At 37.7% G+C, this 14,822-nt stretch overlaps 1 protein-coding gene across 27 annotated transcripts in view; it reads right to left on the bottom strand.

The window, feature by feature from the left end:
- The window catches only part of RBFOX1 (RNA binding fox-1 homolog 1), a 1,213,941-nt gene that overhangs the window by 634,223 nt on the left and 564,896 nt on the right, over positions 1-14,822 (bottom strand). The window lies entirely within an intron of this gene.

Genomic DNA, 14,822 nt, shown 5'->3' with positions numbered 1-14,822 from the left:
ACTAAAGTCAACAATCCTCGGGATATCGCTGCTCTCGGGACTTCCCTGATTCTAGAGGATGTATTTTCATACCACACGTAGACTATTTCTCAAAAACAATGAAAACTTCAGTAAGACATCTTTCAATATTTATCACTGTTCTGCAACCAAAAACATCAACAAATGGATCTCCAAGAAAGTGATTTCTAGTAATCCTTCCAGTTTTGCATATACAAGTATATATATCCGTTTCTGGCAGAACCGGAGAAAGAAGGTTTAATTATATTCCATGAAAACTGAAAAAATGCAAAACAATAGTAGATTCAGATTCTGCTTTTATGAGGTTTCCCTTGATTTGGAGTTTCCATTGTAGTCACGCTCACCTTATTATCTGAAGGGAAGAGAAAACCATCTACCTGGACAGCCCATGGGACAACAAAGGCATCAGCATAGTAACCAGGCACGAGCGTATAATTTCAGAAGTGGGATGCTGCAACGGCTCTCCTGACCACTGGGCTAATAGCCAAAACCACTCTCAGAGCTCACACTGGCTTATTGTGTGGCCTTGACCAAATTATTCATCTCCTCAGTTTTCCCACTTGTAAAATTAGAATATTACTCCTCACAGCGCCTATCTCCTATCTCTTACTTCTCAGGAGGGCTCTGAGGATTAATGACCCTACAGCGCTCTGAAAATGAATAAACACTAACTGCTAAGCCAGAGTTAATATGCTTCTGAGCGCTAAAGCACTGAAATGCAGAAATTCCAATTAAACCACCTTGTGTGTCTAAACATGGATGAAACAAACCACAGGGATTATTAAAACACCATCTCCTAGGATTTACAATCAACAAAATACTATGGGTTTGCCCATAGGTCTGTTATTTCAATCTGATTTTGATCTCTGCCCATTCTTAGTATTACATTAAAAATGGCACTAATAGCAGTTGCTATGGCTCTTGGACAACTACATCCGATGCAGGATGAGGGTAATGAGAGTAAAAGCACTCGAGGAACATGACGGTTCCTGGGCCTGTTGTTCCTGGCCATTGCAGCACACACGGTCATTCAATCAGGGGACCAGCCAATTCCTCCAGATGCTACACATGGGACTCGGTGCTGTTCCGGAGACTGCAATTCTTTGTTCAAGTAATGAACAAGAGTTTAAACTTGTTCATTACCTCATTAGTAAATAAACATGGAGGGAACCACTAGCAAAGAACGTTCTGCTCCAGAACAGGCAGCATCATTCACAAGGCTGTGACAACAATCAGATATCAATCAAAATAATAGTCCAAATTTCTATATCCAGCTGAAAGAAAGGAAGATGGACAATAGTGAAGTCCTACTTCAGTCTACAGAATTAATTGACCTGATTAAAAAAAAAAAATCTGTACATATTTATACATTCATGTTTCACCACTGTCTCTAAGCAGTGGATAAATTCAGTCTCCTGACTGTTTCTCCCACCTCAAAAACGAACATGAGATAAAACTCTTTAAAAACATGAATGGTCAAATGAAACACTGTTTGCCCTTGAATCACTGTACCGGGGTTTGCAGAACTTCATCTGGGATGCCATCCCCTTGTTTGGCAGCATGGATGTTTCAGCAGCTCTGAAACGCATTGGGGCAACAGTGTTTATGGAGCAACACGGAGATCAAAAGTAAAATTCTCCGTCAAGTGATCAGTGGGATAAACGGCAGTTCGAGCTAGAAATCACAACACTGAAGTTGAATGTTCAAGACATCCTTGTTATGACTTTCTAACACAGACCCGAGCTGTCACTGGGAAGGCATCTCCCTAACCTTTGTTCTTTCCACTGTACTTGCAGGGACAAACATTAGTTCAGTGAAATATTACTGTGATTGGCAGTGGCCACTGAAGTTTCTGAAATCCCAGATTTCTATCTTTTTTACTTGAGATTCCTGAAGGAATATTTTCAAAGAATTTATTGAATAGTACAGAAGAGCATCATCGCATTGTGTCTCATGTTACATCAGAAGTTCTAAATAAATCTCGTTGTTTATCATCTAAGCCTTTACATCCTTTTCTCCTTAAAAAGAAAGCTTTTTGTTTCTGTATTTTCCACTTCACAAAGAAAATCGCTTCACAGAGAAACAGACCAAAGAAATGGCTTGTAAAGTAGGTGCCTTTTAGAGAATGGTGTGGCTTGTTTGAGCTTTTTAAAACTGATCCAAAGGTATGCTGTCATCCCAGAAAGTTTGCAGCTGAATATGTTCGGTGTGTAATGGGTTCAGGCTTCAACTAAGTTTCATTGCCACGGGAACTATTAAAAAGCAACATAATCTTTGAAGGAAAATGATTGGTAAAATCCAAAAGTAGCATCTTGAGCAGAAGGTAATTCTGTACCTGTACAGATTTGAAAATACTTTTTATTCAGGACAGTGAAATGTGTTTTAATCTCTAATGCATTCATACGTCAAACACATGGGGGCTCTCCATGCCCGACGGATTAACTCCTGAAATGTTTTCTTTCCACGTGCCACCTAACAATCCAGCAGTGTTACAGAAGGTAAGCCTAATGAAGCACATTCAGATGGAAGAGTATCATGCAATTTATAATAAACATACTGCAGTTTTATTCCAAAACAGTTTACGGTTGCAGCAAGCGAGTCTAAGGGAGATGACCGACATGTTAAGAAACACGACATCAATCATATGTCACAGTCCTACAAGGCAATCGAAGCTCAAGGAAATCTAAATCTGAGAATTCATAATGTCTCACCGATGCCAAGTATAAGCTTTTGGAGAGAATCTAAATGATAAGAATTTTTAAACCTGAGCTGTCAAAAGAAATAACGACTGGCAAATACGAGTTTTTCCTCTACAGAGAAGAAAATAAAATGTTCTCCAGGAGACAGACCCCGCAAGCATCCGCTACATTGCTAAGTTTACACTGAGACTAATTACAAGAGCGCACAAAAATAGGTGGTTTTAGCATTAGACTTACCTAAATGGTGTTCAAAAGAATCAGTCATATAAAGTACTAGGTGCTTTCACCAATTAATTTTCTATACAGTCAAAATATCATTATTTTTTCCTTAGCCCCTTGCTCCCAAATAGTATTTACAAAGAATTAGTAAGTGCTTAATTTTGCATTATTAATTAGCATTGTCTTTTTCAAGGAGTTCTATGAAATTGATGTTAATCCCTCTTGAATGGCCTAGTATTGCTTCAGCTATACATACAATTACAAAAGTTCACAAATGGGGTCACTTGTATGTTGTAAGTGCCCAAAGACATGTACTTTCACACCTTTACTGGAACACAAAATGTAAAACTTTTCAAAGTATTACATACAAAATTGTATTCTCTATCATTATGCAATAAAATCATGCCTAATGTTGTTCAGTAACTAGTGTAAGAAATAGAGCACCATCAGCAAAGTAGTAAGAGGAACATTTATTTCCATGCAATTTTGATATAAGTAAAGTAGTACTGATCTAATAAACATTATTTCAGACCTTGCTTCAAAAAGCTTTTCTCGCATAAATCCTATGAAAGCTGTCATAAAAATAACAAATCATCCCTGTATTCAGCCTCCCGAAAAGAGCCCAAAACGCACATTCCACAGGATGGTGAATTTTGCACAGCCACTGCTGCTTCAGTAGGTCATATTCAAAAACTAATTACTTCTCCAAGACTTAAAATAAAGCAAGGTTTCTGAAGATGCATCAGATCAAGGCAAAAAATATGTATCTCTGTTCTCTCAAGTATAAGGAAAGCACAAAAGAACAGTTAGGAGAAGCATTTGCTTTAAGGCTATCAACTATGTTTTTTTACAGATTGTTGCAATGTTTAATGCAAAGCATCTGCCAGCATGAAGGAGAAACAGGTCTCCGGAAAGTCTTGAAGCAAAATAATTCCTTAAGCGCTTATACGTATTCACAACCCCGCTGAAATGCTAAACTATTCACAAAAAAAAAAAAAAATTAGATTGCTAAGGCAACTAAAGTTTCAGCAAGAACAAGGATTACCAGATAAGGCTGCAACATGGACTTCTAGCAGTTCCCTAGATATTCCCTTCAAACCTAATCTGGATGTTACTCACAAATAAATTGCCATTCTCCCTTTAGTAATAATAAAAAAACCACAATTTTTTTTCTGTATTGTGAATTCAAAATTTCTTCCAATTCTCCAATCTTCTTTCACTTCGCAAAGTATTACTGCAAATTGTTTCATCAGTAAAACTGCAGCAGTTGTATTTGTCTGAAGAGCCACAGGACCAACCAACAGACACGGCAGTGCTGCCATACCAGGGCAAGAGGAAATGGAAAAACACCAAGGAAGACATCTAAAACACCTGGAAGTGCTTCCCATTCAGCTCCTTTTATGCACAGGATACCCTCGGAACAATAAACTACGGCCTGTTCCACAGAACAGGACCTCTGCATGCTGCTCACACAGCAAATAGTTAACAGAAAACATTTTCCAGTCCTAAGAATGTAGCTGGAAGTCCCCGAAGAGCCAATGGAGGCTCTGCCTGGCATCCTTCGAGGCACACACACTCAGAGGAGTCTGGCTTTGAACCTTTCACTCTGCCTTGACTTCCCGAGCAAACCACGGCGAGCACAACCCCACGTATGCACAGGCACCGATCCAAGAGAAAAACTACAGGATGATGGGCAAGTTACTAAGAGATTTCTAGGATATTTTTGGCCACGAAAGTGGGCAAAGAAACACTCCTCCCATGTAAATCTGTTAGGCGTATGGAGGTACAGGTCTGTTGAGAAACTGAGTAAATGTGTATATTTTATTCTTACTTGGTGACAAATAAGCAGCTGTATTTATTTTTACTCAGCCTATTTACATTTGCTCTCCAGATAGCAAAACAACCCAATGATACTTATGACACTAACATTAGATGCATGATATTCCTACTGAAATGCATGCACTGCTTAAAAGTATTTATAAATATAGGCTGTAAGGCAAGGCAGAGATTGTTACTCTATGATATTCCTACTAAAATGCATGCACTAGTTAAAAGATATTGATGAATATAAGCTATAAGGCAAGGCAGAGATTGTTACTTTACATACCTTAAACATACTTTCATTATTTAATGCACCAATCACACAAATGCCACAACCTTGTACCCTATCAGATAGAAGGACGAGGAGGGGATCACCTCTCGCTTGGTTATTGTGGGCCTTCTCTCCTTTAAAGTCAAGTTGGCACAGAGAATGTCACAGCTTGTGGATGCAAGAAACCACTTGCTTCTGCTCATCTGTGGCACAACAGAGTTGACTAATTAATTTTTTAAAGCAGTCGAGATGTGACACTTTATATATGGGAATGAATACAGATTAGCATTACAATAATCACAAAGCTTTTGTAGCCTCAAATTTGTCTTCTTCCAGCAAAGTTTCCTTTAATGTGCAAATGAGCAATGCCACTACGTATCTTGAAATAAACAGGCTCATTATGGTCGTGACTTGTCATATACGCAGGCATTCAGAATTATATTAACGGCATACGGTAAGTTGGCAGATAAAGACAGGCTAAAGAAAAGATACATAACCAACTGCCTGCTATCATATCCAGATGCCTCCATATCAGTGGCATCCCAAAGTGGTGTGATGAAAAATCTCCCTCCCCCCACATTCATACATCAAAAGGATCTTCACAAGTTGCGAGGGCTTTCTTGGCCGCGTTCTAACGGCAGAATAGGTTTGCCAGACTGAGCGAAAAGGGAGCAAAGGGACATGAAACTGTCTCAAAGCTCCAAAACCAGGAGTAGGTGCGTTATGAGAAGAGATTGCCCCCACGCAACAAAAAGCAAAGCCAGCGAAAGACATCACTGACCACACCTCACACAAAGCAAAAGGACCAGCATGAGCTGCGGCAAAAGGCGCTGCTCCTCAGAGCTGTTTGTAAACAAGTCGATCCCCAACAGGAGCCCCAGCGCCAGGGCAGGTCAACTACATGGCTCCATCCGTAGCCAGACACAAAATACCCCAGAAAGAGACGGTCCTTTAGAAGGATTTACGAGGACCAATGTTAAGTTTGTCATTCATCAGGGAATGCATACCGCGTATTTTATATCAACGCCTATAAATAATATTTCCAAGAATAATTAGGACACGATATTTTAAAAACGTATTCGGACCAACTATTGTGGACTTCTGGTGTTAATTTTAGCAGTTTCAATTGGATTTGGTACGGTTGGGAGTGTAAGGGGAAATCTGCAGTAATCAGGATGTGACACTCATTAACACTTTCACAGAATACCCACTGGATTTGCATAAAGTCTGCAAAGATTCATTGGTGAATCTTTAATAAGAGATTTCCCTTGGTTTTACTCCACATTCAGCTCCATTTGCCCTTACTCCCTATTCTCCCCACATCGCCACACCCAGTCAGAATTGCTGTAAACAGTTCATAACGAAACATAATTAAACGTATAGAATAACTAAAACATACCTATAGTTATTATTTTGTGAATTACACGTATTTAGAAAAAAATTGTTCTGTAAGGGAGATAAATCTTAATTGGACACAATGGCACTCAGAGTCACCTAAGAAATCTGGAGATTTCCAGAATTTATTTTTCTTTTCTTTTATGATCTGTGTATAAAAAACATCCACAGCACAGCTTACCTACAACACAGTCTGCGTGGGAAATATCATGAAAAGACTCCAGGAAGTGGGGAAACTTCTAAGGTAGCAAAATATTTCTGCTTCTGACAAACACAAAACTTGGAATTCAATTATGCCACTATTAAGGGAGACATTTCTTGCTATTGCCAATATCATACAACGTGACAAGAAATAATAAAAATGAATCTAGGTCATTTAGGTTTCATTTGAGAAGAAATACAAGCTTTTCAGAAGCTTACAATCTAATTTTATCTGAGCTATATAGTGTGTCTTGGACTACAGCGACTACATCAACACTGGCCAAGGCAGCATCTGCCACTACAGCAGATATTGCAATGGAAAAATCACAATGCAAAATATAGCGATATTTTTCTTTTTTAAAGTATAAACACCCCCAAAATTATCACGTTTTTAAATTCCCACTGAAGCTTAAGATGTCAATGATACAAGGCTTTTTGGTTAGCTCCGGTTTTAAAGTAGAAACTTTCTACAAGAATGATTGTTATGCTGAGCTCGAGATGAATGAGGATACATTTAATTTTAAGTAGATTCACTGAGATTCAGAATAAACTTTTTAAGTAGAATTTAGATCTTTTCCCTGTCATAAATACCTGCAAGTACACATAAATGACATTTAATTTCTGGAATGCTATACTCAAACCCAAACATTTGTGTATAAGGTAAGTTTTGAAATGAATTGAACAATGTATAGGTAACTGAACAGCTGTAGCAGGCAATATATTATTTCACTGGCTTCATTTTGAGCAAATTCATGGACTGAGAGTCTTAGTTCATTGCTATTGCTCAACAGATCATTATCTCTCTCTGATATTCCACTGGCACATGAAAGAATTTTCTAAAGGGAAGTATAACCCAAATAAGTATGAGAGCCAGGATGCATTACTATATTTTTACTTCTGGATAACCTTGCAGGCTCAGAGCACCTTTATATCTTGTTCATTACTGTATAGTGGGAGCATGTCAGGAAGGAAAATGCATAGATGCCTTCCATTTGTTTTCTGTATTCTTTTTAAATAATGTCGGAATTTTGAAAATTTATTTTTTTCTGCTGAACAACTGTAAATTGTACTGAGGTCACTTGAAGTGCAGAAACTCATCATTTTTGAGGTTTTCTCTCAGACAGCTTTTTATTTGTGTTGACCAACAACTTTTAGTATGCCCCAATGTTCAGATAACTTCATGGCCTTTACTTCTCTCTTTCTCTTGGGGGATACCCTCTGATCCCACCACTCAGATAACAGTAGAAGTTTTGCAGCATTTTAGTTTAAGTGCTAATTTTACTAGGAAAACAAAATGGCATTCACACTACGAACAACAAAGAAGGAAAACAGTGAAAATTCAGGAGATGAGTCAGTGCAACATATTCCACATTGACTTCAACTGAATAAAGTTAATTTGTGGATATAAAATCCTGAATGAAAACTGCATTATAATAAAGCTGCAAGTCAATTTTATAACATATTGTAATAAAATATTACTTAAAGGTTAAGTATGTCATATCTCGCTCTAGAGGAATGTTAGAAAGAAAGAACAAAGACTTAGGACATTACCTATATATATATTTTTTAATACATTTACATATGTGTGGTATTTATATTTTTATATATAAAACCACAGAAAGGTTCCCAAACTAATCAATTTGCTAGGGCTTTTTAAAGAGATGCACTGTGCCATTACTCCATTGCTTCCCGCTGCAGCCCCAGGAAGCTGGTGTCCGGCTGAAGGATGTACTACTCATTTCCTTATCGTCCCCAACAGGCCGTATCTCCAACATGCCTGGAGGAGTGTATCCCTGAAAACAAGTGGATATAAGTCTGCTTGTTTAGCATAGTCTTGAAGATCCTGGACTCTGCCGCTGCTAACAACTGATGTCGATTTTGAGTACAAAAGTAACAAATTTCTTTCCACCAATTGGAATCTTATGACGTGGCGCTACCGTCCATGTATTATTTGCAAAGTCTAACTCATCTAAAACCTCTAGCAGCAGAAACTAGATGTCTCTATTGCATTTTAAAAAGTTCTTCTCTGTAATTCTTTACTCTGCTTTTCCGTGTAAGAGCTAAGATTTTTATATTCTTGAGCTACCATCGAGGAGACGGAACAGATGGTAAAGGTATCATGTTAGGACTTCGGTAAATAAGATTCATTTGGAGGTAAATTGATTTGAGTGGCTTAAATGGTGACAAATGGGGTGAACTACTAACATTTTGAACTATGAACTTTTTAACGGACAAGCAAAGAGACTCCAGAAAGCCTTCACTGTCTTGGACAACGTAATGGAGCAAGCACCAAAGCCAAAAGATACGTCAGGTAGAAGAGGAATGGGGTAAGGTCAGGTGGTGAGAGAACCAAGCAGTAAAGAGAGCAAGTTTCACCAAAATCTATTGCTAGGCTTGAGTTAATGTTGCAGCGAGAACAAACTGGGCAGAGAGATGGAGAGAAAAGGAAAATGGTTACCATTCTGTGCGCTGCATTTCACAGTTCAAATGACTTCTCTCCCCTGAACATCTGCTGCACTGAATAAACATTGCATATATATTTATACACACACACATATTTAATAGCCCCAACAGACAAGCAAGTACAGCACATCTTGATCATGATTATTTGAAAACGACAAAAGCGACAGAGATCTATTTGAACTACAACGCCAAAAGCAATGGCCAGTAGTATTTTCGACAGAAGTTGTTTAGCTCAGTTGTGTAAGAGCAGGTTGGAAGGCTCTGACTATCAATGCTTTGACAATAAGGTGGCACCATCTTTTAATAAGATGGGAAGAGTAAGACTTAATTTACAAAAGATAAGGCAATTTCCTGCATTCCTGTGAGTCATCACACATCATTAAGTCTTTTTTGTATTATGCTGAGAACTGTGGGTTTTGGATGATTTCACTAATTAAACTTGAAGTCAGAGCAGAATGATTTTTGGAACACTATGCCACTTAAAGACTCATCTCTTTTTATTAACATACACATCTAGGGAAGAGACTTGACCATCACATCAACTCTGCTCTGGTAGTTTTATTATCGCCATTCTAACACTCGCACAGTTAGTGACTTTAGCTGCTCTTCACGACCCAAATGTCTTCCTCATACAAGTGTCAGACCCGCAACGTAGATTTCTCAACATATCCTTTTCAAGATTTCTTTATATGGCTGCTTCTTCTGCATCCCTAGAGACTTACTGATATTTCAAGAGAACAGTATCTTCCATATTTGCGTTTGTTTACATTTCTTATATCTACACATCAGCCAAAGCAAATTAACTGTGTGAGCACTGCTTTCTAACCTATAAAGCTACGTAGTATTTATTGAAATCATATGATTAATACTGTTAATATGAAAACATGAAACAACACTGGTAAAATTACAACTCATCATTATCTTGAAATCTGGCATAAAAACTGAAATTAAATTAAATCTTATCTAAATGCAAAATCGAGAAGAAAAACAACATCAAAGGCAAAATTAGATTCTCTGTCCTATTTCTTATTATATTTTTTTTTCGTATTTACAGAATGGAATGTCAGAAAAAAAAGGTATATGAACAGTCACAACTGAATCACCTGGAAAAATAAGAGGCTGGCATGTGTGTGAAGGGAGACTTCTTTCATCAAAGACTTGAGAAGATGAAAGCTTTCTACATATATTCCAAATCTATAATCTAAGGGCTCTAAGAATACAGTAAGACTTAATTCTCTTGATGAATCTTATATCTTATACTGATCTAGATCAATACATTTCACAAAAGGGAATAATTTTTACCGTATCCGAAAAGACATGAAATCATTTGCAAGGGCAGAACTCAATAACAGCTGAGCTTCTAGCCATCAACCCCTGGGCAAAGACAAACAGAAATATAGACGGCTTTTTGCAGCATCAATTGAAAGTATTATTCAGGAATCACAGGAAAACATCCATTGAAACAAGAGGACCAGTTTTCACAGCTTTTCAGTAGATAACTTGACAACAGAAGGTGGGACACCAGCTACAATAGAGAACGAAACAAATTCCTTCATCCTGCAAAATGAGATAGGATGTTGTTTTGTCGGTATCTGCTGCTCCACTCATTTGGTCATTAGCAAAACACATTCACCATTCTGGCAACTTTATGCACAGATCTTCTTGACCCACAACAAAGAAGGTAAGCTACAAGGTAGCAATACCAGAACGCTGGAATTGAAGGTTTCCCAGGAAAGAAATTTTCACTCATGCCAATTCTAGTACACAAATCTTCAAATAAGCAGCGCAATAAATTTAACGCAGGTACAATTTACTCAAAGAAGCAAAAATAACATGTGTTCAGTCCGTAATGACCGTCAGGCCAAAAAAAAGGACAGAGCAATTAGAATTACGGTGTAACTGAGAATGCAAATCGCCAGTGAACTATCTGGGAAGTCTGCATGGTACCACCAGTGACAGTTGCTGAGCTGGCAAGAGTCAGAAAATAATTGCTTAAAGACTGAAGAACACCGACCAGAGTACAAAGATTTGAATAGACTAAAGGAAATACGAAAGGAGAAACAAGGGCCAAATAAAGGCTCACTCCCTAATCGTAAAGCCAGTAATAGTACAAAAAGTACAACCACAATGGTCAGACTCACCAGAAAACGCTGTTTGCTGTAATTCGAGGAGAGTGAAAAAGTGATAATCATCACGGTTGAGTTTTCACTCACAGGATAGAAAAAATTAGGGAAGTAATTATTGTGCCAATCTCTACAGCTCATCAGAAATACTCACACCACAGGATAGCGGAAAGTCAAGAACAGAGCCAAGATTATCCATTCCAATAAGAGAATCCCATTCAGTGACTGGCAGAAGTAGAAATACTATCACAATAAACGGGCTTTGGAAAATAAACTGATTACATCGTGCATATTTAAAGATGCAAGGCATGTAATTTCACATTTCACTCACATTTTGAGAACCTTACATTGCACTTAGCATGACTTTCTTCAGATGATAGAAGCAAATACAGTAATTCCAAAGTGTTTTACTGAATTCATCACGGGTTTTTATTGAAAAGAAAAGTAATGAAAGTAAACTTTTGGGTTACATCGGTCAAGATGAGGCAAGTGTATTTTAAAATTTGCTTTTTAACACCTTGGAGAAAAAGAGACTGCCTTACAAGCAAGGAAAAGGGCGGCATCTAATAGCAGACATCTCCGGTGATCTAAGATAGGCTGGGGACAGAATGCCTCTTCCTGCCTGTGCTACTGAAAATTAAGAGTCTTCAAATAAAAGCTGCTGTAGAATGTGGACACCCTCTAAGTAGGCAAAAATGAAATACGTGTACCAAAACCTGTGAGCTGTTCCAGACAGAGTCCTACAGTTCAGCTGAGCCCTCCTACTGGTGAAGGTCTGACTTTTATTACAGCAGGTTTTTCGGTTAAGTGAAATATAAATTTATAACTGTTGATGACACTAATTTCTTAGACACTTATAACTAAATTATCCACTAGAGAGCATAGCAACATTTTCAAACACATTCTGCTTACGCCTGCAAGTGCTAAACGAGGTCTTTGCAGCATTCAATGCCACTCTTCTAGATGATATACGAAACAATCTGTCGTGCAAAACAGAGATAAGAAATGTATTTAACACAATGCTTTAAGGGAAAAAGGTCAACAGACCATGAACCGTTAGTGAACAAATTCCAACAGGTTACAGCCTGGTATGCAGTTCTCAGACATTCATGATGAAAGAACTTTTGTATTATATACCTTTCTCTGTGTGTATTATAAAGCAGAATATGATAAAATGGGAAAAGATATTCTTAATTCAACAGGAGAGAACTGTAGAAGCACTGCTGAGCAGTATGCTGGGCAACAGCTGTTTTTCTGCCTGTTCTGCAATACATCCTGGTGATGTCATGACATTTTTACATTGACATTAAAGGAAACCTTTTATCATTTATTATTTCCCATTCTAATGGATATCCTGGAGAATTCATATTTGATTTAAAAATATAAATAAAATAAAGTTTTAATTTGCTTTATTTTTCAGTTGCTCGGAACAAAAGGAGTATGAAGTACTCTAGAACCTCTCCTTTAAAATACTTCTCTGAAACTGTGGCATTCCACAAGCCCCCATCAATACATTGATAAAGGTGTTGGCACCATCCACAAATCTGAAATGCACATCTCAGTGCCTCAGGCAGACAAAAAAAACGACCTCAGACCTTCACTAAATATGTTTTTCTTCCTTTTCTCATAAACCATTAGAGTTAATCATAGCAGTAAAAGGACTGATATCACAGGGCATCTTGTATTATCAGAAAAACACAGAGCTCTCGGCATGCCTAGTCAAAGCCACGCTATGCCTAATTCAGAAGCGGCTGACTTCACGTGCTGAAGGAAGGAGTCAGTGACATTCTTTAACTTTGAAATAAGCCACACGTAAGAAAAGTCATGTTCTATACGTTACCAGTTAAGGTTTTATAAACTGGAGGAGAGGGATTTTATTTTTTTCTCATTTCTCTTAAAATCACGATGAAAATAAATTGAATTAGAAAGCTGACACCTACTTCAGAATGAAAAAAAAAAAAAAAAAAAGTGGTAGGGAAACACTTACTATCCCTGAGAATTGTAAGCAGCACAGTCAGTTGTGAGGAAGGCAAATCACTTGACAATCATAACTGCAAACAAAGAGGAATGGCTAGCAAAGTGGAGAAATTCCAAGTTCAGCAAAAAAAGAGGAATCCAAAGCACGACAAAGTTGCTCCATGAGTATAGAAGCTAACGTACATTTCCACATCTCAAATCAACAGGGATTAAAATACCACATCATACAGACTACTAAAGGGATAAATGCAATATAAGTGCTCAGTGCCATTTTTATGGGGTTTATTTCTTAACATTAGGCATTATAATTTAAAACATCTGAATTTAGGCAGTTTTAATGACAATATTAACATAACATTCGTGCCCCTAATTACTATACTGAATGGAATCCTTAAATTAAGAAGGGTTTTTATTATGTAGGTGGCATAATGTTTCAGAGTTAAGCCAGTGTGGTAGAAGTGATCACTGTGCTCATTTATTCATGAACTCACATCCCCTACAATGTAGTTTTCTGAAATCTTCTCAGTTTTAAATGACCATCACTGCAGTTTTCATTGTAGGTATCAGTATATGTATCTACAGTTGTAAAAAAGTCCAGAGAAGTAGAAGAAAGAAATACGAACTATGAGGTTTTATCAGTACAATCTACCATTACTATGAATAACTCGTGATACAAGTAGGTTAACCAATTTACCAAATCCTACTCTGCACTGAGAAATATCTTTTAATATCGATAGATATGATTCCTTTTTCTGCCTTTTAAAATACGCAAATGGAAACTCCTAAGTCCCGGAGGGAGGATGTAGGGGTGCTATGTAGAACAGCTCACAGTGGAGAAAACAGCAGCAACAGCCACATCCTACTTTGAGAGCAGGTTTGGGATGCAGGCGGGATTGATGTCTGCTTCATAAAAATAATGTCGAGCCTTCTGCTGATTCCTGATCACTAAGTAGAGTTATTTGCAGTATAAACTGTCCAAGTCTAAGAGGCAAAGCTTCTTTGAAAAGGGGGAATATTTACCAGTTGGAGATCGAGTGCTGACCTGTAGCTATTAGAGCTGCAGCTCGTTCACCTGTATGGTTTTCCTAAGTGTTTTGGCTCTGCAAGAACTGATGAGCAGAGTTTAACATCCTGCTGGGAAAAGAATAGGTTCTATATCCACGTGCAGACTGCTTTAACTCATCTAGGGAAGAAAGCCCTCTGTAGGTGAAAGGCTCACGGGAAATATATACTTTTAATAAAGTATTCTGGGGCAAAACCAATGACACTGACTTTCCATCTCAGTTAAAAAAAGGCTCACACTGGAAATATTTCTTCTTGTAGGAAGAAAGCTGAAGCCGATGAGCCTAAGCTGATGTGTACAGTAAACTTACTGGACACTTCTACATATTTTTATATATTAAAAAATATATATTCACAGTGTGGGGAAAAAATTACATAACACGTTGTTGCGGAGTGATCTCCTTTCCCCAAAAAAGAAAGCCATTAAAAATATACATATTCAGTTAGAGTTATTGTCTTTACTTCTGTCTCATAAACACAGATAAGCATAAAATATTCTTCTGCCCAGTGGTGAACATTTTAATTAATATTTTTTTAAAGAACAGATTAATGACTCAATGCCATCAGGAAATG

This window comes from Cuculus canorus, chromosome 15, assembly GCF_017976375.1.
Source record: "Cuculus canorus isolate bCucCan1 chromosome 15, bCucCan1.pri, whole genome shotgun sequence".
NCBI lineage: Eukaryota > Metazoa > Chordata > Aves > Cuculiformes > Cuculidae > Cuculus > Cuculus canorus.
Note: the sequence above shows the minus strand (reverse complement) of the source record. Positions and strands in the feature narration are given on the sequence as shown.